We start from the raw sequence: 23,436 nt of genomic DNA, 5'->3' as shown, positions 1-23,436 counted from the left end.
ATGAGGTGAAATATTTGTACTTTGTTTTTGTTGTTGTTTGCTTGTTCATAAGTAACCTCTACACCAAACATGGGGCTTGAACTTACAACCTTGAGATCAAGAGTCACATACTCTACCACCTGAGCCAGTCAGGTGCCACCTGAACTTCACAAGCTATTAAAACTTTGATGAAAGAAATTGAAGATGACACAAACAAGTGGAATGCTATTCCATGATCATGGATTGGGAGAACATTCTACCCAAAGCAATATACAGATTTAATGCAATCCCTCTGAAAATACCAACATCATTTTTCACACAACTAGGACAAACAATCCTAAAATTTGTGTTGAACCACAAAAGACCCTAAATAGAGTGACCTTGAGAAAGAAAAAACAAACAAACAAAAAAAAACTGGAGATATCACAATTACAAATTTCAAGATATACTACAAAGGTGTAGTAATCTAAACAGATACATAGATCAGTGTAACAGAATAGAGAGCCCAGAAATAAACCCACAGTTATATGGTGAATTAATCTCTAACAAAGGAGGCAATAATATGTAATGGGAAAAAGAAGTCTTTCAACAAATGATGCTAGGAAAACTGGACCACTTTCTTATAGCATACATAAAAATAAAGTCAAAATAGATTAAGGACCTAAATTTTAGACTTCAAACCATAAGATTCATAAAGAAAACAATGACAGTGATTTCTTTCCATTGGTCATTGAGTCTTTTCTAGGTAAAGTGCAGGCAAGGGAAACAAAACCAAAAATAAGCTACTGGGATTACATTAAAATAGAAAGCTTCTATAAAGCAAAGGAAACCCAATGAAACAAAAAGGCAACCTACTGAATGGAAGATGAAATTTACAAATGATCTATCTGATAAAAGGTTAGTATCCAAAACATATAAATAACTTCTACAACTCAACGCCAAAACCACAATAATCCAGTTTAAAGGTGGGGAGAAGACATTAACAGACATTTCTTCAAAAAAGACATACAGGCAGTCCATGGACACATGAAAAGATACACAGCATCACTAATCATCAGGGAAATGCAAATGAAAACCATAATGAGGTATCACCTCACACTTGTCAGAATGGCTAAAATAAAAAAAAAAAATACAAGAAATAGTTGGCAAGGATGTGGAGAAAAAGGAACTCCTGTGCACTGTTGATGGGAATGCAGATTGGTTCAACCACTATGAAAAACAGTATGGCGTTTCTTCAAAAAATTAAAAATAGAATTACCATAGGATCCAATAATCTTACTACTGATTATTTACCCAAAGAATATGAAAACACTAATTTGAAAAGATATAGGCACCCCTATGTTTACTGTAGCATTATTTACAATAGCCAAATTATGGAAACAACCCAATTGTCCCTCCATAGATGAATGGATAAACAAGATACATATGCACACACAGGAACATTACTCAGCCTTAAGAAAGAATGAAATCTTGCCAGTTGCAACAACATGTATGTACCTCGAGGGAATAATGCTAACTGAAATAAGACAGAGGAAGAAAAATATCATATGATTGCATTCATGTGGCATTTGAAAAACAAAACAAAGGAATAAAGGAAAAAGACAAAAACAGACTCTTAAATGAGGAGAAGCAACTGGTGGTTGTTTACTAGAGGGAAGTGTGTGGGAAGGATACAGAAATTGGTGAAGGGAATTATTTGTGCCCTTATCATGATAGGCACCGAATAATGTATAGAATTGTTGAATCACTCTATTGTACAACTGAAACTAATATAACAGTATACATTCACTGTACTGGGAATAAAAAAAAAGGGAGAAAACACAAACCATATGGGGAAGTACTATGCATCCTCCCTGTGCACCTCCTACCTATCTATATCTCTTTTATATTTAGCTATGCATATGTATTTATAGATTTATATATATAAAACCTGGTGGTGAACAAATGGGAATATTGCATGGCCTCTTCTTTGACGTTTCTTTGAGGAGTTTATACTGAAAAAATTTTGACGTTAATTCTTTTTCAGAAACAGGTATAAATGTGATGGATAAAAGGAAAAATAAAAACAGACTCAGTTGAAAGCTTACCTATGAAAATAACAGGAAATAATCTTCCTTTCAGTAAGTACATAAATATATCACTGAATTTTTTTGTTTATTTACTTATTTATTACTAAAGATCAATTTTGTTAAAGTACAGGTCAAAGTCATGTAATCATCTCAGCTAATATGAGAAAAGTAATGGGAAGGAATGTAGTTTAAGGGTCAAAATTAGTTTCAAAATTAGTTTCAAAATATGCTGAATTTTGTCACCTTTGCCAAAGGAATTTTGAATTTAAAAAGTATGAATGAAATTTTGATTTAGGCACTTACACGACAAAATCCTTCAAAGAAGATGATTATATTACAGGAAATTGAGTACACTACTACAGAAAAGTCTCACTTGTCTGCCATCCTGAAACAAATTATCTTCTATGCATGTTTCCAGCAGGGCTTATCTTCTGTAAATTTTGATAGATTTCAATTAATTTTGAAATAGTAAAAATTACTGGAAATTAAAAATTACATCATGAAGTATAATCTAATCAATAAGTGTGAATATAAATGAAGTAAAAATTATAATCTTGACACCCAAGTGATTCTCAAATGATTACTTTTTTCTCAATTGATATTTCTCAGATTAAAAATAATACATGCTTCAAGCCTTAAATGAAGTTATGCACAAACATGTTAAAACATTAATCATCCCCATATGCACTTTCATCCTCCTGATGTAATATAATATAAACAGCCAGATATGCCTCCTTCCACTTCTTTCACTTTGTCGTAGAACACACACATGCATTGTGTATATATGGGTGTTTGTGTGTGTGTGTGTGTGTGTGTCCATTGTAAGAGAAACATCTACATCTCTCTTTAAATAGCTTTTACTTTGAACAATTGGTGAACTTTTTTGAGGTCAGGTATCTATATAAACAACCCATATAGACATGTAATTTTCAGAAATTAGCATATTATATATACATTTTTAGTTCCATCTTTCTCTTATTCTTGTCCTTCCCTCTTCACCCCAATATATTGGATGGATGAAAAGGAGGAGAAAGTAGAAAAATAATTGTTGGGCTGCAGAAAGAGGCAGGTAAGAATATTTAACATTTTCATCTATTTTTATCCTAATCCTCTTCCACAGGTTATTCAGTGTTCAAAGTATTTACAGCTGTCTAAACCCTAGACTGTTTAAAAACATCCTTGAAAGGGGTAGGTAGGTCCTCAACCCTTGCAATGAAGCGGTGAGGCCAGCAGTAATGGGATACAAGAATAGCACACTGAAGTTCCATCCATCCTTTGAGCAACAACAATGAAACTAATATACTCCCCCCAATCCACCCCTTGGGACTATGAGCTGGAGGGGAAAACAGAAAATTATGTCTGCTGTAACTACAATTTGGTGGATTCTTTTCCTCCAAGGTAACCATAAATGTCTACTAAAAATCATTAAGGTGTTTTCAAAGGAAAAGGGTAGTCTTTTTCTCTATTATTTTTCATATGCAGTCTTGGTGGCGAAAGATATCATAATCAACTTCATTTTTGCTTAGCAAATCAGCAGTATCAGAATAAATGAAAATTAAGAAAATTTGTAATCCTGAAGAGAGAATGCAAAAATTGTTCCCTTTAGTACTAGCAATGTTGGGTGTTTTTAGACTTGTTGGGGGTAAAGGTTCTTGTGAGGAGAAATAGGGTAGGAGAAGTACATGAGGTATTGAACAGAACTTGGTGAGCTGTGGCTTTGTGAATGCCAACCAGAGACTGTGAGTGTGCATTCTAGACACATGTATACGGAGCTGGGTGGCCATTAATGTAGGGTAGGTGTGGAGACTGCTGCAGATTGTCTAATGCCACCAGTGAGGTACCTAAAAGAATGGGGTAATGAGATTCACCTTATTTGCTTGACAATTAAGGACCAGAATTATCCTTTCTAGGTAATCTCCTGGCTATTTTAGGACTAAACAAGGATGAATGCAATTGTGGTTTTTACCTCATATAATCCAAAAGGATCCATGAAGACCGTGAACATTATTTAATACTTGTGTTAAGATTGAAATGCATCAATCTGAATTAGAATGCTTTTTTTGTTTTAATGTCAAGAAGAATGAAAATAAATGCTGGACATGATACAGTTATTTTGGAGGGCTGTTATTTTCATAGTCATTAGAGCCAATTTAATCAATAAAATTAATTGTTAAGTTTGAGAAAGGGAAGAAAATCAGTTGTTAATTTATTCAGAAAGCACCCATAAGGAAAAAGTATATGAGGAAAGTAATTTATTGTAATATAGGGCTATTTTGTCATTTATTTCACCTACCTGATGAATATATACTGACATTGGGGTATTTCACTTTTATTTTTACAACTATGGAATTTCACAGTACTACCCAATTATAGTCCATGTTGTGGCTGCCTTTCCCAGATTCATTTAACCACCCATGTTGTTTCCTTTCCTTCCACCAAATCATAAGCATTTCTGTGGTTAGATTGGGATTGAACCCTCACTTGACCTCTAGGATTATCTCATTCCCATGGTGTAGTGTTTGGATTTAGGACCCTGTCCATCACCAAATGACATTTCTAATCAACAGGGATTGATTCACTAATATGACAAGATAGGAAGACCCTGAATTCATCTCCTTTATATAACACAGCAAATTACAATTATAGAAGAATTCCTGAAGAAGAATGGAGAGCCAACTGAACAGCTTCCACACAAGGAAAGAGAGAAGAGTAAAAAAAGAAAAGCAAGAGAGATGGAGAAATGCTAACAAAGGGAACACCCACCTTTAACACTGCAAACTGCAGTGGGGAGGGATAGTATTGAGGGACACAGGAGAGATTCCTTTGTCCTTAGGCACAGGAAAAAGAAAAAAAAAGCTGCAACTGGTTTATAAAAGAGCCAACCCTGGAACTCTATCAAATGGAGAAGCTACTAGAACTCTCTGGGTCAAAGGGACTGGAAAATGACATAATTTATGTGCCCCCCCACCCCATGTTGAAAGTGCATACTGGAGCAGGGTCAGCACACCCTAACCTGATTGAGCTTCAACAAGGCCAAGTGCCCTAGGCCACACCAGCTCTGGTTGTGGTGAGGCACAGAAAAAAAAACAAAAAAAAAAAAAAAAAAAAGAAAAACAAAACCAGGGTTTAAAAGAATAATGAGCATATAAAAGAGCCAGCCCTAGAACTCAATCAAGTGGAGGAAGCTGCTGAAATTCTCTCCGGGTAGGAGGGGCTGCTGGACACAATCTGTGCTCCCCCTATACCTTGACAGCAGGGACCAGTGGACAACCCAGGCGCCCTAACTGGCCTGGTACCTCAGTGAACCCTGGACCCCTAGCTCACACCAGCTCCAGTTATCCCACAAGAAGGCCACAGGGTGGTACACAGTGGGATACCCCTGGTTAGTGCTTACTACTGATCCAGCCTTTAAGCCAAGGTGACACAGGCACAAAGCACCATGGAACGCTCCAAGCCCACACCACTTTACTTCAGACAGCTTGCTAGGGCACCCCTGGTTCAAAGTGCTCCAGAACCTGCTGTGCTGCCAGGGTGCTCCTGTATAAAGCACCCCAAGAACCCCTGGCCCTTGCCTACATTATTTCCCTTTACCCGGCCAGGGGGTTACTTCCTGTGTGGAGTACATTGGGACACTCCCATCCACAGTGGCCTCAGCTCCAATCATATGGCTAGGGCACCACCTGTGCTGAGCATTCAAGGACATTCAGCTTTTACCCACTTCAGGTGGCCGGTCAGGGCACCCTCAGAGTGGAGAGCCCCAGGACAAGGCAGCTTGCAATCACTTCAGCTTCAGCTGTTCTGACAGGGCAGACTTTGCACAAAGAGCTCAGAGACCACACTGGCCCATACCCACTTTAGATTTAGCTGTCTTGCCAGAGTGCACCCTACACAGAGTGCCCCAGAATCCCCTGTGTGTACCCTGCCTCAGCTCTAGCCACCCACCTCTCCAGGGAACCCTCTGTGTGGAGACTCCTGGAACATGCTGGTTTACACCCACTTCACAGCTTTACTTATCCTGCCAAGGCTTCCTCTACATGGAGCGCCTAGAGGCACCCAGCTCGCATCCAGTTTAGCTTTAGCTGTCCTGCCAGGGCACCCACAGTGTGGAGAGCCCAGGGACTGCACTGCTCTGTGCCCACTTAAACTTTAGCTGCCATACTAGGATGCTCACTGGGTGGAGAGCTCCAGGATCCCCAGCCCATGCCAGCCACAGTTCTAGCCAACCAGGAAAAGTGACCAAGAACACACAGTCTACATAGGGGATGACCATACACAAGACCATTCCTTTAAGTTCAGAAGTAGCTATTATACCTAATCCACAGAGAAACAGAAAGTATAGGAAAACAGGAATATTCTGCAAAAGAATAAGACAAAGTTTCAGACAACTAAGTGAAATGGAGATAAGCAATGTACCTGATAAAAAAACTTAAAAGTAATGATTGTAAAAATGCTCACTGGGCTGCAGAGAAGACTGGGAGAAAGACCTTCAATAAAAATTATACACACACACACACACACACACGTATATAATAACCAATCAGGGGTGCCTGAGTGGCTCAGTTGGTTAAGCACTTGACTCTTGATTTTGGCTCAGGTCATGATCTCACGGTTTGTGAGAGTGAGCTCCAGGTCAGGCTCTGCACTGACCATGCAGAGTTTGCTTGGGATTCTCTCTGTCCCTCTCTCCCCACCCCCCACTCTCCCGTACACACATGCACCTTCTCTCAAAATAAATAAACATTAAAAAAAAACAATCATAGTAGAAGAATATAAAAAAAATATTCTATGGGGCATATGGGTGGTTCAGTCAATTAAGTGCCCTGACTTCAGTTTGGATATCTCACGGTTCATTGGCTAGAGCCCTGTGTTGGGCTTTGTGGAGCCTGACATTGTGGAGCTGCTTGGGATTCTCTGTCTCCCTCTCTCTCTGCCCCTCCCTACTCTCAAAAATAAACATTAAAAAAATCCTCTAGAGGGAATCAACAGATTAGTGGATGCAGAAGAATGTATCAGTTGTCTGGAAGACAAATGAATGGAAAGCACTCAAGCTGGACAGCAAAGAGAAAATCATTTTAAAACATTAGGAATGGTTAAGGGATCTCTTGGACAACATCAAATGAACAAACATTTGCATTCTAGGGGTCCCAGAACCAGAGAGGAAGAGGCAGAAAACTTATCTGAAGAAATAACTGAGTTGGTCTAACCTGGGGAAAGAAATAGACATCCAAGTTCAAAAAGCACAGAATTCCAAATAGATGAATACAAGGAAATCCACACCACAACACATATTAAAATGTCAAAGGCTAAAGTTAGAGAATTTTAAAGGCAGCAATATAGAAGCAAAAAGTTACATACAAGGGAAACCCAAGTAAGGTTCCCAGCTGATTTTTCAGTGGAAAACCTTCGCAGGAAGAAAGTGACATGATACATTCAAAGGCCTGAAAGGAAAAACCTACAACAAAGACTATTGGACCCAGAAAGGCTTCATTCAGATACGAAGAAGAAAGAGTTTCCTAAACAAAAAAGTGAAAGAGTTTATTATCCGTAAACAAGCCTCACAAGAAATGTTAAAGGGACTTCTTTAAGTGGAAAATAAATGGTCATAATCAGATATAAGAAAGTTATGAATAAAAAGATGTAAAGTATAATAACATATACATCAAATGTGGAGGAGAGTGTAAAAATAAGAGGCTTTTTTTCAGAATGTTTTTGAGCTTAAATGATCATATATTTAATACAGACTGCTGTATTCTTGGGGTGTTATATATGTACCTCATGTTAACCACAAACCCTAAACCTGTAACAGATATACACACAGACCAGAAAGCCACACATAAACACTACAGAAACCCACCAATCACAAAGAGAACACATGAATAGAAAGGAACAGAAAACTATAAATATCATTAGAAAACAAATAAAGTGGCAATAAGTACATACTTACCAATAATTACTTTAAATGGCCTAAACGTTCTAACCAAAAAACACGTTGGCAGAATGATTATTAGAGAAAAAAAAAAAAGACACATCTATATGTTGCTTACAAGAGACTCACCTCAGACCTAAAGACACAAGTGGACTGAAATTGAAGGGATAGAGAAATATTTACCATGCAAGTGGGAGGGAATAAAAGCCAGTATAGCAGTATTTATATCAGGGAAAATAGACTTTGAAACAAAGACTGTAACAAGGGACAAAGGCATTACATGATGATAAAGGGATCAATCCAGCAAGAGGATATAACAGTTGTAAATATCTATGCACCCAACAATGGAGCACCTAAACATAAAGCAAATATTAATGGACATAAAGAGAAAAATTTATAGTAATACAGTATTAGTACAGGACTTTAATACTTCATTTACATCAGTGGATAGATTATCTACGCAGGAAGTCAATATAAATGTCTGATGCTTTAGACCAGATGGACATAACATACACACACACACACACACACACACACACACATACACATACACACACACACAGAACATTTCATCCAGAAACAACAGGATTCTTTTCAAGGGCACATGGAACATTCTGCAAAATAGATCACATGTGAGGCCACAAAACAAGGCTCAACAAATTAAGAAGATTGTAATAATCCCATGTATCTTTGCCACCGCAATTGTATGAACGTAGAAATAAATCACAAGGAAAAAGAAAAAACACATGGAAGCCAAACAACGTGACACTAAACAACCAATGACTCTTTGGAGACAACAAAGAATCCAAGAGGAAATTAAAAAAAAATACATTAAGACAAATGTAAATTAAAACACGATGGTACAAAATTGTTGGGACAGAGTGAAAACAGTTCTAAGAAGGAATATATATATTAATACAGGCCTAACTCAAGAAACCAAAAAAAAAAAAAAAAGCTCAAATAACAATCTAACCTTACACCTAAAGGAACTAAAAAAGAAGAAGAAATGAAGCCCAAGGTGAAAGACAGAAATAATAAAAATCAGAGCAAAAATAAATGATATGGAGACTAAAATTAAAAAAATAAAGAAACCAGCAGCTCGTTCTTTGAAAAGATAAAATTGATCAACTTTTATCTAGACTCATTAAGAAAAAGGAGAGAAAGGACCCAAATAAAATAAGAAATGGAGGAGGAGAAGTAATAACTGACTCCACAGAAATACAAAGGATTAAAACAGAATACTATGAAAAATTATATGCCAGTAAATTAGATAACCTAGAAGAAATGTGCAAACTTCTAGAAAATACAAACTTCCAATACTAAACCATGGAGAAATAGGAAATCTGAGAAGACTGATTACTAGTAATGAAATTGAATAAATAATCAAAAACTGTCAACAAGCAAAAGTCCAGGATCAGATATCTTCACAGATGAATTCTACCAACCATTTAAAGAGGTGTTAACCAAAACTGAAAAGTCACTACAAAAATGAAAATTACAGACCAATCTCTCTGATAAACATAGATGGGAAAATGCTCAATAAAATATTATCACACCACATTTAAAAATAAATTAAAAATACTATTTGCCACAATCAAGTGGGATTTATCTTTCAGATGCAAGGATGTGTCAGTATTCACAAATCAATCAACATGATATACCATAGCAACAAAACAAAGGATAAAAATCATATGATGATTTCAATCGATGCAGAAAAAATATTTTACAAAATTCAATATCCATTCATGATAAAGATTCAACAAAGTAGCAATGAGGAAACATACCTCAATATAATATTTCATATATGAAAAACAATAGCTAACAGCCTACCTAATGGTGAAAAACTGAGAGATTGTCTCTAAGATCAGAAACAAGACAACGATCATTCTTACCAGTTTTGATCCACAAAGTACTGGAAATCATAGCCATGGAAATCAGACAAGAGAACTAAACAAAAGGCATCCATACTGGTAAAGAAGAAGTAAAACTGTCACTATTTGTAGATGGCATGGTACTATTCATAGATAACCCTAAGGACTCCACCAAAAAATTACTAGAAGTGGGGCGCTTGGGTGGCTCAGTTGGTTAAGCATCTGACTCTTGGTTTTGTCTCTGGTCATGATCTCATGGTTCGGGACACTGAGACCTGCATCAGCGCAGAGCCTGCTTGGGATTCTCTCTCTCCCTCTCTCTGCCCCTCCCACACTCATGTTTATGTTCTCTCTGTATATATATGAGTAAATATTTAAAAATTTACTAGAACTAATAAGTGAATCAATGAAGTTTCAGAAATAAGTACAGTTTCTACACACTAACAAAGTAGCAGAAAGATAAAAAAAAATTACAGTTGCACCAAAATCATGAACATATCTAGAAATAAATTTAACCAAGGAGGTAAAAGACCTATATCTGAAAACAATAAAATAGTCATGAAAACAACGAAGATGACGCACACAAGTGGAAAAACATTCCATGCTCATGAATTGCAAGAATAATTTTGTTAAAATGTCCATCCTGTGGAAAGCAATCTATAGATTTAATGCAGTCCCTATCAAAATATCAATAGTATTTTTCACAGAACTAGAACAAATGATCCTGAAATTTGTATGGAACCACAAAAGACCCCACATAGAGCAATCTTGAAAAAGAACAAAGGTGGGGGTGTCATAATCCCAGATTTCGAGATACATTACAGAGTTGTGCTAATCAGAACAGTGTGGTACTGGCACAAAAATAGACACATAGATCAATGGAACAGAATAGGGAGCTCAGAAATAAACCCAAATTTACATGGTCAATTAGTTTATGAAAAAAAGAGGCAAGAATGTACAATGAGATAAAGAGAGTGTTTTCAATAAATGGTGCTGAGAATACTGGACAGATACATGGAAAAAAGTGAAACTCAGCTACTTTTTTACACCATACACAAAAATAAACTCAACCTGGATTAAAGATCTAAATGTGAGACTTGAAGTCTTTATGAAGAGAATATAGGCATAAATTTTTCTGACATTGACTATAGCAACATTTTTCTAGATAAGTCTGAGGCAAGGGAAAGAAAAGCAAAAATAAACTACTGAGACTGTCAAAGTAAAAAGCTTTTGCACGGCAAAAGAAACAAATCAAAAAGGCGGCCTACTGAATGGGAGAAGATATTTGGAAATGATATAATGCATAAGGGGTTAATATCAAAATATATAATTTATACAACTCAACACCCAAAAATCCAATTAAAAAATGAGCAGAGGACCTGAAGAGACAGTCTTCCAAAGAAGACATACAGATGGCCAAAAGACACATGAAAAGATGCTCAACCTCATGAGGGGAATGCAAATCAAAACCACAATGAAATACCACTTCACACCTGTCACAATGGCTAAAATTAAAAAGACAAGAAATAATAACTGCTGGCAAGGATGTGGAGAAAAAGGAACCCTTATGCATTATTGGTAGGAATGTAAGTTGGTGCAGCTAATGTGGGAAATAGTGTGGAGGTTTCTTAAAACATTAAAAATAGAAATGCCATATGATCAAGTAATTTCGCTACTGGGTATTTACCCAAAGTACATGATAATACTAATTTGAAAAGATATATGCACCTCTTTGTTCATTACAGCATTATTCACAATACTGAATTATAGAAGCAATCTTAAGTGTCCATTGAGAAATGAATGGATAAAAAAGATGTGATGTATACACAGACACAGGAATTTCATGCAGCCATATAAAAGGATGAAATCTTCCATTTGAGACAACATGGATAGGCCTCGGGTGTTTTATGCTAAGCACAATAAGTCAGACTGAGAAAGACAAATACCATATGATTTCATTTACATGTGGAATCTAAAAAAGGAAACTAATAGAACAAATGGATGGTTGACAGAGGATAGCAGATGTGGAGGGATGGGCAAAATAGATTAAGGAGGGTGAGCACTATAGACTTCCAGGTATGGAATGAGTAAGTCACAGGAATAAAAACCATAACATTTGGAATATAGTCAGTGATCCTGTAATTGCATAGTCAGGTGACAGTAGCTGCACTTGTGAATGTAGCATAACATATAGAGAAGTTGAGTCACTGTGTTGTACACCTGATACTAATGTACTAATGTAGCATTGTATGTTAGCTGTTTTAAAAAAAAATAAAATAGGGATTCATTCATAGACACAGACTTACATTTTTCCAGGATCAATTTTGTCAGGTGTACATTTTGTTGGATAAATGTGGTAAAAGGCAACCTCTTTCCAACTCTGATGTGCAAAAGGAAGCATGTATCTTTGTTAAGCTCAGGAAGTACTCTTGTTACCATTTTGGTACAAAAGCCAGCCTGAAGATAAAATAATAGGAAGACAGAGACTGGGGAATCACTGAGAAATGGAGGAAAAACCTTAATGGCATTGCAAACATCTCAGTCAGTTCATCTTTCAAGAATGCTGCTCTACATTTAGACTTTTTTTGTTATACAAATTAGTAAGCGTTCTTTATTATTTATGTCAGTTTGATTTGGGTCTTCTATTATAAGCACATATAGAACTTTAATTTTTCTGCTTTTCCATTTCGATCTCTAAAGTTTTCTTCATTAAATCAATATTGATTTAGTGATTTAATCAATGATTTAATATTGATAAGATATTTATTGAATGTCTACTATGTACAGGGTACTCGACTGGATATGTAAAGAATGGAGAAGATGTGTTTGAGAATTTATAGCGTCATAAATTTAAAGAAATAAAATAATTTAAAAATTAAGACAAAGTAAAAAATATATATGACTATAAGAAATCTTTAAAAAAACTGCTAAAAATAAATAAATAAATAAATAAATAAATAAATAAATAAATAAATAAATAAAAAAAACTGCTGAAGGAGAGAATGAAAGAATTGCTTAAAGAATCTTTATTTTCTCAGACACAGAAAATTTAAAATGTGCTATCTCAACTAGACTTTTATGGAATAGGTGATATATTTATTCCAAAAATGAAGTGCCTGTATATGTATTATATAACTGTCTCAGAAAAACTGGTTATGTAATATATACATAAATCATCTATACTCATGGGATCTGAAGAGATATGTTCAAATTGTGTTCAAATTGTTAATGGGATCCTAAACTAACCTAGATTTCCCAATTCTTTATTGCAGTATATTTTTTCAGCTAGACTTACTCTAATCTTACAGTTTTTTTAATAATATAGAAAGAAAATCCCTTCAGAAGCAGCATGCATTTTGGATATATTCCAGATTAGATTTACAGTATAATAGCATGAGACTTTTTTTTCTGTTTATTAGGCATTTCTGTCATAACATCATGTATATTAAATTCATGTTTATATTTTTGTTTGTTTATAGAAACATGTTTAATTCTACATTTACATTCCATGCTTCAGAAAACTCCAATATACAAAGCCCAATAGGAATTATGTATTGAATGCCTGCCATATGCTAAAAATTTCTAAATACTCTAATATCTTATTTCTAATAGAGTAATATTACGAGATAGGAGTTATTTCCCCATTTGATAGTTGAGTAAATAAAGGCACAGAGAGGTTGAGTAGGAAGTCACCCAGAGGTATACTCTGAGTTTTATATTATGTCTCTGGCTTATCAGGATATTCTCTGTTCACTGCCTGGCTTTCCTTCCCATTATTCTTCCTGAAGTTTATAATGGTGGTTAACTTGACAATTTTTGCCTGCTAGGACAGAAACACTGGGAGAAATTTTTTGTCTCAATGGTCTGAAAATGTCCCTTTTCACATTAAGGCTCACTCTGGAAGCATCTCTAGGTGTAGAGGGCACAGATGTGGCTCAGGAAAAGAAAGTAAATAATAATATCAGGGCAAATGGATTTGAGGCTAGACTCTGCCACTTTGGTTTTGGAAGAGTCAGGTAATTTCAGTTTCCTGTTGTAAGCAATAAAAATTACAACTCACCTCATAGAATGTAGATGAAAATTAAATAAAACAGTGACAAGAGAGCATACTGTTAACTGTAAAGTGTTATCTATGCCAAGTTGTTCAACACCCAGTCTTCTACTTTCTAGTATATATCGTGGTCACGCCTGTTCCTGCTGATTTTATGCCCACATGCCCTAAACAGATTGGTCCTTCCATACCTGCCCTATTTCCCATTGTTGCCTGAGCATCAGTTAAGAATTAGGAAACAGGGAAAAGCCTTTGCCACAGACTCTGTTTTTGTGGCTTTTTAATTATGCCATTTTTTACATATGAATATGCCTAAAGATTCTTCATCCCATACAAGGGAAGAAAAAGCAGGTATTGAAGATGCTCACTGCCTGCCATGCTCATTCCTCTTCCCAATACCCCCCTGTGGTTTCTACCCATAAGAGTACTGCAGGCAAGGAGACAGGAATGCTATCTCAACGAAGCATGAAAGCCTCAGCTCAAACCAAGTGTTTTCTGGGTCATGTGCTGAGCCTGTGTCAGCAGAAGGGGAATGGGACAGTTGAGGTACATCCTTAAAAGTCTTCCTAATTACCATGGGTGAATTCATTTTAATAGAAAACAACAACAACAAAAAAGGAAAAGCCACTAAATAATCTCTGAGCCACAAAGCTCTGAAATTCCACATTGAGCACTGGTGATTAATTTGTTTGGACTAATTTCCTCTTGATTAATTAGCTCCAGCATATTTTAACCATTAAGTATTAGGTAGAGTCCACCTGAAACAGAAAGATAAATGTCCCACCCCATTCATGCATAAGGGCCTGTTTTCTTAGCACAAACAGGAGAGAAGGAGAAATAAAATATAATGAGACTCTTTCAGTCAGAGCCAACACCTTACTCTTCTCTAAATTCGAACAGGTCTTCTGCTATTAATAGGTTATAACCAAGGAGTTACGAAACAACTTACTTCTCGGTCTGTTTGGTAACACCCATTCATCACTCACTAACACCTGAAAAAAGCTCTTTCCATCCTTATTTGTGTGCCAGGCCTAGCTTAAATGTCTCATTGCCAGGGAAAACAAATGAGGACCTATACATTTTCTAAGCATGTGTTCATGGCATAATTTGGTGGGAACTGGCAGAGGCTTTACTCTGTTTTTTTAAACTATTTGCATTGTTCTGATAAGTATAAAGTAATAAAAAGACAAATCAAGTGCTAATGTAGAGGCACAGTAATTTCATAAAATTGTAGATACTGCATATTCAAATTTAGAGGAGATTATAAATATAAGTTAGCTGATGTGATCTAGTATTTTTCACTGATTCAGGATAAGGGGGAGAATGCATTTGACTGCATTTTTCCTAACAATTATGAAACTAAAGGGAATCTTAATCTGATTCTGAAATAGGACTTTCAAAGCATCAGAGATAAGAATTTTATGCTAAAAAATATGTATAAACACAATTTTTGAATTCCCATATTCATTTCTCCACGTCATCTCAGTCACAAAAATTCCATAAAATTACTTCCTGAATGTCTAATATATGGCCTCCTGCCCCATTCTTCTCCAACCATGTGGCCAAAGTCACTCATCACACTAGTAACAGGTTCGTAACTGGATGCCTTGCCTTCAGACTGATGTCACATTGTATAATTTTACTAGTTTAAGCCCTTTACCACTTTCTCATGATTTTCAGAATCCTGTCCAGATAAAGCAGTTTTACACAGAGGCTCATATCTGATACGACCTCTTGATAGCACAGCTGGTTTGATTTCAATTCTCCTCTTGCTCATCAAACCTTTACTCTAATTTGAAACCCCTTCACCTGAGAGATATAATCTTCCACACTTCTAGGACTTGCCATGACATCTATTCTTACTGGCCAAGATGGCTTCACTCCTTATCAATCTAGCTAATTTATATTTACCAATAAGGCCATAGACCAAACAGCATTTACCCTTGAAGAGCTTCTTTTGTGCCCTGAGTTAAGTGTACCATCTTTGGTCCCATGGCACCTTGCAAACTCCTATGACAGCACTTACCATACAGTACTGCAATTGTCCGTTTTCTTATAAATGCTAAATTATTGAAGGGAAGTACTGTACCTATTACACTCTTGTATAGTTAGCACAATTCTTCTCATAGATATTTGCTGAAAATATTCCTTACAGTCATCATAATAGTAGTTAACATGTGGATAATGTGTTACAGTGATCAAAGTACTTTTATTTTCACATGCATTATCTTGTTGGATCATTGGAACACTTATTTACAACTTGTAGATGCATCAAAATTACCTGGAAGTTTTGTTACATCGCAGATTCTTCAGTCAATCCCCAGAGTTTCTTATTCAGTAGGTCTGGGGTGACCCAAGAATTTCACTTTTAACAATTTGCAGGTGATGCTAACTCTGCAGGGCCACACTTTCAGAACCAGTGCCTTAGAACGTTCCTGTGTGGTTAAATATTATTATCCCCAATTTACAAAAGAAACTGAAGCTCAGAGAGCAATGACTTTGTAAGTGGTGAATTTGGTTCCTGGGAACTGCTTAGGTTGTGATCTGGTCATTGTTCCATATGAACATTTGTGAAATACTTACTATATTCCATTTCCTCATAAAAAGCAGTATATATAGTATCAGATTCTGTCCTTAGGGGAGAAAAATTTGATAATGCAAATGACATTCTGCTGTGTGACTTCTATTGCAATTCCACTTCAGCTGGTAGTCGAGTGGTAGAGGGTTGCAAATGCAGGAAGGAAGCACCTTAATTATTTCACATTATAGCACCACAGAAAACCCTAATTGCTTCACAGTAAAAACCAAGCAGATAAGAAGTGTTCTTGGGTTTTTCTTGTGTTCAAACAGATTGGTGTTTGGTGTTATAGCTAATGTAATACAAAAAAAGAAAAATCCTCAAGTTGATGTTTTGAGTTTTCCACTTCTACTTATTTTTTTCTTCATCTGTTATGAAGTAATATTTCCCTGGAGTTGAATGGAAGGGGGGAAAAAAAGGAAGAAAATAGCAAGGAAACTAGATAATTCACAAACTGGGCAACTGAAAGTGGGTTACAAATCAATAGAAAGTAGTCTTGTTCTAAGATGAAGAAGGTTAAAGATGTTATTTTGTTTTTTTTTTTTTCCTGTGGAATATAGTACTAGCAAGACATAGGTTTTTGAAAATTTTCTCTGTCATCATACAGAGTATGAAAGAATTTTTCTGTAAACCACAGGTTGTAATTTAGGACCAGCAAGATCATCTTCATGGTTCTTCTCCTTCACACTGAAATACCCACAGACACACACACAAGCACAAATGGTAGGGCTCAAAATTGGGAAGAAAAGGCAATGGGTTGTTGGGCTCTAGAAAGAACTTCCACTAACCACAGTATCCTTAAAGGCCAGGTTTAGCATCCATGGGTGTCCAAGACTCACAGTGACCTTTTGGTAAAGTAACAAGGCCCTTTATTTGCTCAGTACAAAACAAAGAATCTTCTAATGGCTTTCCATCAAACTGAGAGAAAAGACTAGACTCTGTACTCTTTATTCACTAAGTCGTTATTGAGTGTCTTCTGTTTGCTAGGCCTTTTCTAAGTGCATCACTGTCTATTAAATCCCATGCTTTCTGACCTATAAACTCACTCACTTACAATATGGTAATGTTCTTCCCTAAACACACTAAGTTTGTTCTTGTCTCAGAGACTTCATGTTTTCTGCTTCGTCTGATGGGTAAGCACCTTGCCCAAATTATGGACTAGCTTAAATTTTCATGGAATTATGTTCTTGGCTCACATTATACTCTCTCAGAAAGGCCTTAATCAACAAGTCTATCTAATATACACCACTGCCATCATTCCTACCCCATGCCTTTCCAGTAATCTGCTTACCTTAATTAATTTTCGTCATTACATTTGTTACTACCTCAATTTTATGCACACACACATGTACATCTATATGTAAACATTTAAAATGTATTTGTAAGTATTTGGAAATACAGATTATATATAATATATATGAAAAGTAAATTTATATATTATGTAAAATTATATGAATAGAAGCTTGAAAATCTCAATGAATGATTTTGCAATGATAATATAAATTATAAAATTAATGTTAGCGGTAAAAACTCAGAGTTCAATAACACTTAACACATGATACTGAAAAAGTCTTAAAAATTGTTTCAAGATGAGGCCATTTTGCAGTTTTGTTCTATCAACGTTTCAGGAAAAGGTAATTCTCATGCTTTACATGCTGTTTCAGAATATAAAAATCTACCCAAATTATTTCATAGAGCAAATGTTTGCCTGATAACAAAACCTCAAGAAATAATTTTTCTCAGGAGAAAAACTAAGAACAATGTCACTTATAGATGTCAAAATCCTAAATAAATTCCCAGAAATCTAAATACACTGTGCTATAAGGTTTAGTAAAAATTGCCTCTTCCCTGGGTTATGCAGTTATAATCCATGAAGAATAGACAAATCAATCTGTATAAGGAGCAGGAGGCATTGTGGGTTAGTAGGATAAATATAGCAGAAAACCCACTATTCTATGTTACCAGGAGATTCCTTTCAATAATGTTTCCATCTTGAAGTCACTTTACTGAATATTCTCAGGTTCTAAGTGAATAAATAATCTTTGTGTTATACAACTTCTCCTAAATATATAAAGTTGGTAATAGCATTAAACTATTTTATTATTAATGAAAAATCCTTTAACGTATTTCTTGGGCTTACATCAATTTCTTGATGAATTCTCTCAAATTTCTTAATAAACAGATAATTCCCAGATTGTATAAACCCTTCTAAACATATGAAAAGATGAAGGTTATTTAATTTGTTTCATAAAGCTACATGTATCTGGTATATAAATAACATCTAGCATATCCATAAAAGCATAGATCGATCTCACTCAAAGATGCAAAATGCAGGAAAAAAATTCTATTAAGGAGTCTAAACAGTGGACAGCTGTGTGTGTGTGTGTGTGTGTGTGTGTGTGTGTGTGTGTATGTGTATAATTCCATTGTTTATAAATATGGTAGAGTATATGATGATCTTTTAGGACTACACATTCTTGGAGAAAATGAAGAATGGTAGTCCTTAATGTGTAGCTCTGGTGTTGATGGAACTTTAGGTAACCAGCTGGAGTTGGCACAGATGCAGAATCTCTGAATAAGAATTGGCGGTGTGCCCACATACAGAAGCCCAGGACCAGATGGCTTCACAAGTGAATTCTACCAAACATTTCAAGAGTTAATACTTACTCTTCTCAGACTCTTCCAAAAACAGGAGAGTAAGGAAAGCTTCTGAATTCATTCTGTGAGGCCAGCATTACCCAGATACCAAATCCAGATAAAGACACCAAAAAGAAAAAAAAAAAAAAAAAAGAAAAGAAAAGAACTATAGGCCAATATCTCTGTTGAAAATAGATGCAAAAATCCTCTATAAAATACTACAAACCAAATCCAACAATACATTAACAAAATCATTCACCACAATCAAGTGGGATTTATTTCTGTGATACAAGAGTGGTTCACTATACACAAATCAATGTAATATATCAGTAAGAGAAAGGATAAAAACCACATTATCATTTCAATAGCTGAAGAAAAAGCATCTGCATTATCAATTCATGATAAAAACCCTCAACAAAGTAGGTCTAGAGGGAACACACCTCAACATAATAGAGGCCTTATATTAAAAGTCCACAGTACACATCATACTCAATGAGGAAAAACTGAGAGCTTCTTCTCTAAAGACAAGACAAAGATGTTCACTCTCACCACTTTTGTACCACATGCTACTGGAAGTCCTAGCCTGAGCAATTAGACAACAAAAAGAAATAAAAGGAATCAAAATCAGTAAGGAACAAGTAGAACTTTTTTTATTTTCAGATAACATGATGCCATCTATAGAAAATTCTTGGGGCTCCTGGGTGTTTCATTTGGTTCAGCATCCAACTCTTGGTTTCAGGTCATGTCATGATTTCACAGTTCATGAGATTGAGACCCACATCAGGCTCCATGCTGACAGCATGGAACCGACTTGGGATTCTCTCTCTCCCTCTTTCTCTGCCTCTCCCCTACTTGTCTCTCCATCAAAATAAATAAATAAACTTGAAAACAAAATAAAGACTACCAAAAAACTACTGGAACTGTTAGGTGAATTCACTAATGTCATAGGATGCAAAATCGATATGCAGAAATCTGTTTCATTTCTATACACTAATTATGAAATGGCAGAGAGGGAAATTAAGAAAACAACCCCACTTGTAATTGCACCAAAATAATAAAACACCTGGGGAATAAACTTAACCAAAGTGGTGAAAGACCTGTACTGTGAAAACTATAAAACGGTGATGAAAGATAATGAAGATGACACACAACAAAATGGAAAGATATTCCATGCTCGTGGATTGGAAGAACAAATATTGTTCAAAAGCAATCTACAGATTGCATTTTTCACAGAACTAGAACAAGCAATTCTAAAATTTGTATGAACACAAAAAACCCCCCAAATACCCAAAGAAATCTTGAGAGAGCATTTGGTGTTGTATGTAAGTGATGAGTTACTAAATTCTGCTCCTAAAACCAATATTTCAATGTATATAAACTAAATTTAAAAATAAAAAATGTTAAAATACCAAAAAAAAAAAAAAAAAGCTAGCAGTATCACAATTCCAAACTTCAAGTCACATTACAAAGTGGCAGTAATTAAAACAGTATGGTACTGGCACAAAAATAGATACATAGATCAGTGGAACAGAATAGCCCAGAAATAAACCTAAAATTATGTAGTCAATTAATCTTCAACAAAAGAGGCAAGAATATGCAATGGGAAAAAGTCTCTTCAACAAATGGTATCGGGAAAACTGGACAGTTACATGTAAAGAATGATACTGGACTACTTTCTTTCACCATACACAAAAATAAGTGCAAAATGGACCAAGGACCTAAATGTGAGACATGAAACCATAAAAATCCTAGAAGAGAACACAGGCAATAGTTTCCCTGACATCTGCCATAATGGCATCTTTCTAGAAGTATCTCCTAAGGTAAGGGAAACAAAACTACAAGTAAACTATGGAGACTATATCAAAATAAAAAGCTTCTCTGGAGCTCCTGGGTGGCTCAGTTGGTTAAGCATCAGACTCTTAATTTCAGCTCAGGTCATGATACTACAGTTTGTGAGGTTGAGCCCCATGGCGAGCCCCAGGACAGGCTCCACACTGACATCACAGAGCCTGCTTGGGATTCTCTCTCTCCTCCCCTATCTGACTCTCCCCCATACACTTTCTCTCAAAATAAATAAAGTTTTTTTTTTTTTAAACCTTCAGCACAGCAAAGGAAACCATCAAAAAAACTAAAAGACAGCCTACTGAATGGGAGAAGATACTTATAAATGGCATAGCCAATAAAGGATTAGTATCCAAAATATATAAAGAATTTATACAACTCAACAGCAAACCCACAAATAATCCAATTAAAAATGGGCAGAAGACATGAACAGACATTTCTCCAAAGAAGACATACAGATGGCCAACAGACATGAAAAGATACTCAACATCACTCATCATCAGGGAAATGCAAATAAGAACCACAATGTATTATCACCTCATACCTGTCAGAATGGCTAAAATAAAAAACACAGAATAAGAAGTGTTGGCGAGGATGTGGAGAAAAAGGAGCCCTCTTGTACTGTTGGTGGGAATGCAAACTGGTGCAGCTGCTGTGGAAAACAGTATGGAGATTCCTCAAAAATTAAAAATAGAACTACCCTATGATCCAGCAATCACACGACTGGATATTTACCTAAAGAATACCAGAACACTAATTTCAAGTGACATGCACTCCTATGCTTATTGCAGCATTATTGATAATAGCCAAATTATGGAAGCAGCCCAACTGTCCATCAGTTGATGAATGGACAAAGAAGTGGGTATGTGTATACACACACACACACACACACACACACATATGTACATATTATATACGTGTGTGTGTGTGTGTGTGTGTGTGTGTGTGTATAATGGAATATTATCTAGGCATAAAAAAGTATGAAATCTTGCCATTTGCAATGATATGGATAGAGCTAGAGAGTATAATGCTAAGTGAAATGCTAAGTGAAGAAACAAAATAAATGAACAAAGGATAAAAAGACAAAAAAAAATCAGACTCTTAACTATAGAGAACAAATAGATGGTTACCAGAGGGGAGGTGTGGGGGAGGGGGATGGGTGAGAGGTAAAGGGGATATACTGTTAATAGTACACTTATAGTACCCTTATTTTGATGAGCAGTGAATAGTATGTGGAGCTGTTGAATTTACTATATGGTACAGCTGAGACAAATATAATACTATATTTTACACCAGGGTTAAAAAAATAAATAAATAAAGGGTGGTGTGGCCAGTAGAAGAAAAATTACTTTTAGGGACTATTTCCTGTTGTACAAATCTCATAAACTTAAGGATAATATGTCATTAACCACCTTGCCAGGGATATGCTAGGTGCATAGGGTGAAAGAGAAAGTGTAGAAAAGAAAAAGCAAAAAGAAAAGATGCAAGGCAAGAGCCAGCTGATGATGCTGATGCATCTTTACTAGAGACATTGTCTTATAGTCTTATGTTTCAGCAGTTTTGTTACAATAAATCCTGCTAATAAATGATTTTACTGCCCTCCATCTATAGAGCAACAGGTACTTCCTGTTAAATTTGAAATGTTTAGTTTTAATTATTTCTGAGCACTTTACCACATTTGCAAGGAAACAAAGATGTGCTAAAATTCAGATTTTTAGGGATTTTTAAATAAGCATAGATTGAAAAATTTTATTTAAGTAACTGTTGCACTGTTCTCTACTGTGCACCACACAGTATGTACTAAAACATCTTTTTAAAAAATCCTTGAGTTGTTTTGAAATAAGGATTTTATACTTGATTCATTTGTTTAAAAATATTTATTGGAGGTGATGCTAAGTCCTAAGGGTTAGGATAGCAGCACAATACACAGAGTCCTGAACTCATGAAGTGTATATTTTATTGAGGAAGGTGTGTGTGGAGAAAGACAATAAGCAAATCTATAAGTAACTATGATGCAGTCAGAGAGGTTGCAATGCCAATGGAAGGACTGAGTTGGAAACAGTGAATATGAACAACCCTTTTGAGAATTTTTATTATGAGTTGGAGAAGATGACTGCTGGAAGCTGGAACAGAAAGTGGGAACAAGTGAGAGTTGTCTTCTTTTTTTCTTTTTTTTTTAAGAGTATACCTACAAGAGCATTGTTTATTAGTAATGAAGTAAACAAGAAGAGGTTGGTGTTTGATGAGAGGGGTGACATAAGAGAAATCCCTGGGATGAGAAGGAATGGGTTCCAGAGCCCATGGAGGAACAGGGTCTTTTCTGAGAGAAGACCTGGAACATGAAAACAGATCATTTGCTGATGGAACAACTTGGGAGTTCTCTGTTAATGAATCTTTTAAAGACATTGGAGGGTAATTGACAGAGATGATATAATGGGGGTGGGGACTGGAGAGTCAGGGGAGAAAGAATAAAATTGGAGGAA

General features: G+C 35.8%; 1 protein-coding gene and 1 long non-coding RNA gene across 7 annotated transcripts in view; one reads left to right on the top strand and one right to left on the bottom strand.

Moving 5' to 3' along the window:
- Window positions 1-23,436, bottom strand: part of MALRD1 (MAM and LDL receptor class A domain containing 1) — a 754,681-nt gene that overhangs the window by 47,663 nt on the left and 683,582 nt on the right. The window lies entirely within an intron of this gene.
- LOC128316295 (uncharacterized) overlaps window positions 1-23,436 on the top strand; it is a 58,520-nt gene that overhangs the window by 23,503 nt on the left and 11,581 nt on the right. For 2 of the 4 annotated variants that reach the window (XR_008299940.1, XR_008299939.1), the window contains 3 exons: window positions 2,006-2,099; window positions 3,073-3,117; window positions 3,959-4,287. This is a non-coding gene — a long non-coding RNA (uncharacterized LOC128316295). Of the gene's footprint in view, window positions 1-2,005; window positions 2,100-3,072; window positions 3,118-3,958; window positions 4,288-23,436 lie in introns of those variants that run through there. The other 2 variants (XR_008299942.1, XR_008299941.1) reach the window with 1 other exon arrangement.

The sequence above is a fragment of the Acinonyx jubatus genome, chromosome B4 (genome assembly GCF_027475565.1).
Source record: "Acinonyx jubatus isolate Ajub_Pintada_27869175 chromosome B4, VMU_Ajub_asm_v1.0, whole genome shotgun sequence".
Lineage (NCBI taxonomy): Eukaryota > Metazoa > Chordata > Mammalia > Carnivora > Felidae > Acinonyx > Acinonyx jubatus.
This window is presented reverse-complemented; position numbering and strand designations above follow the sequence as displayed.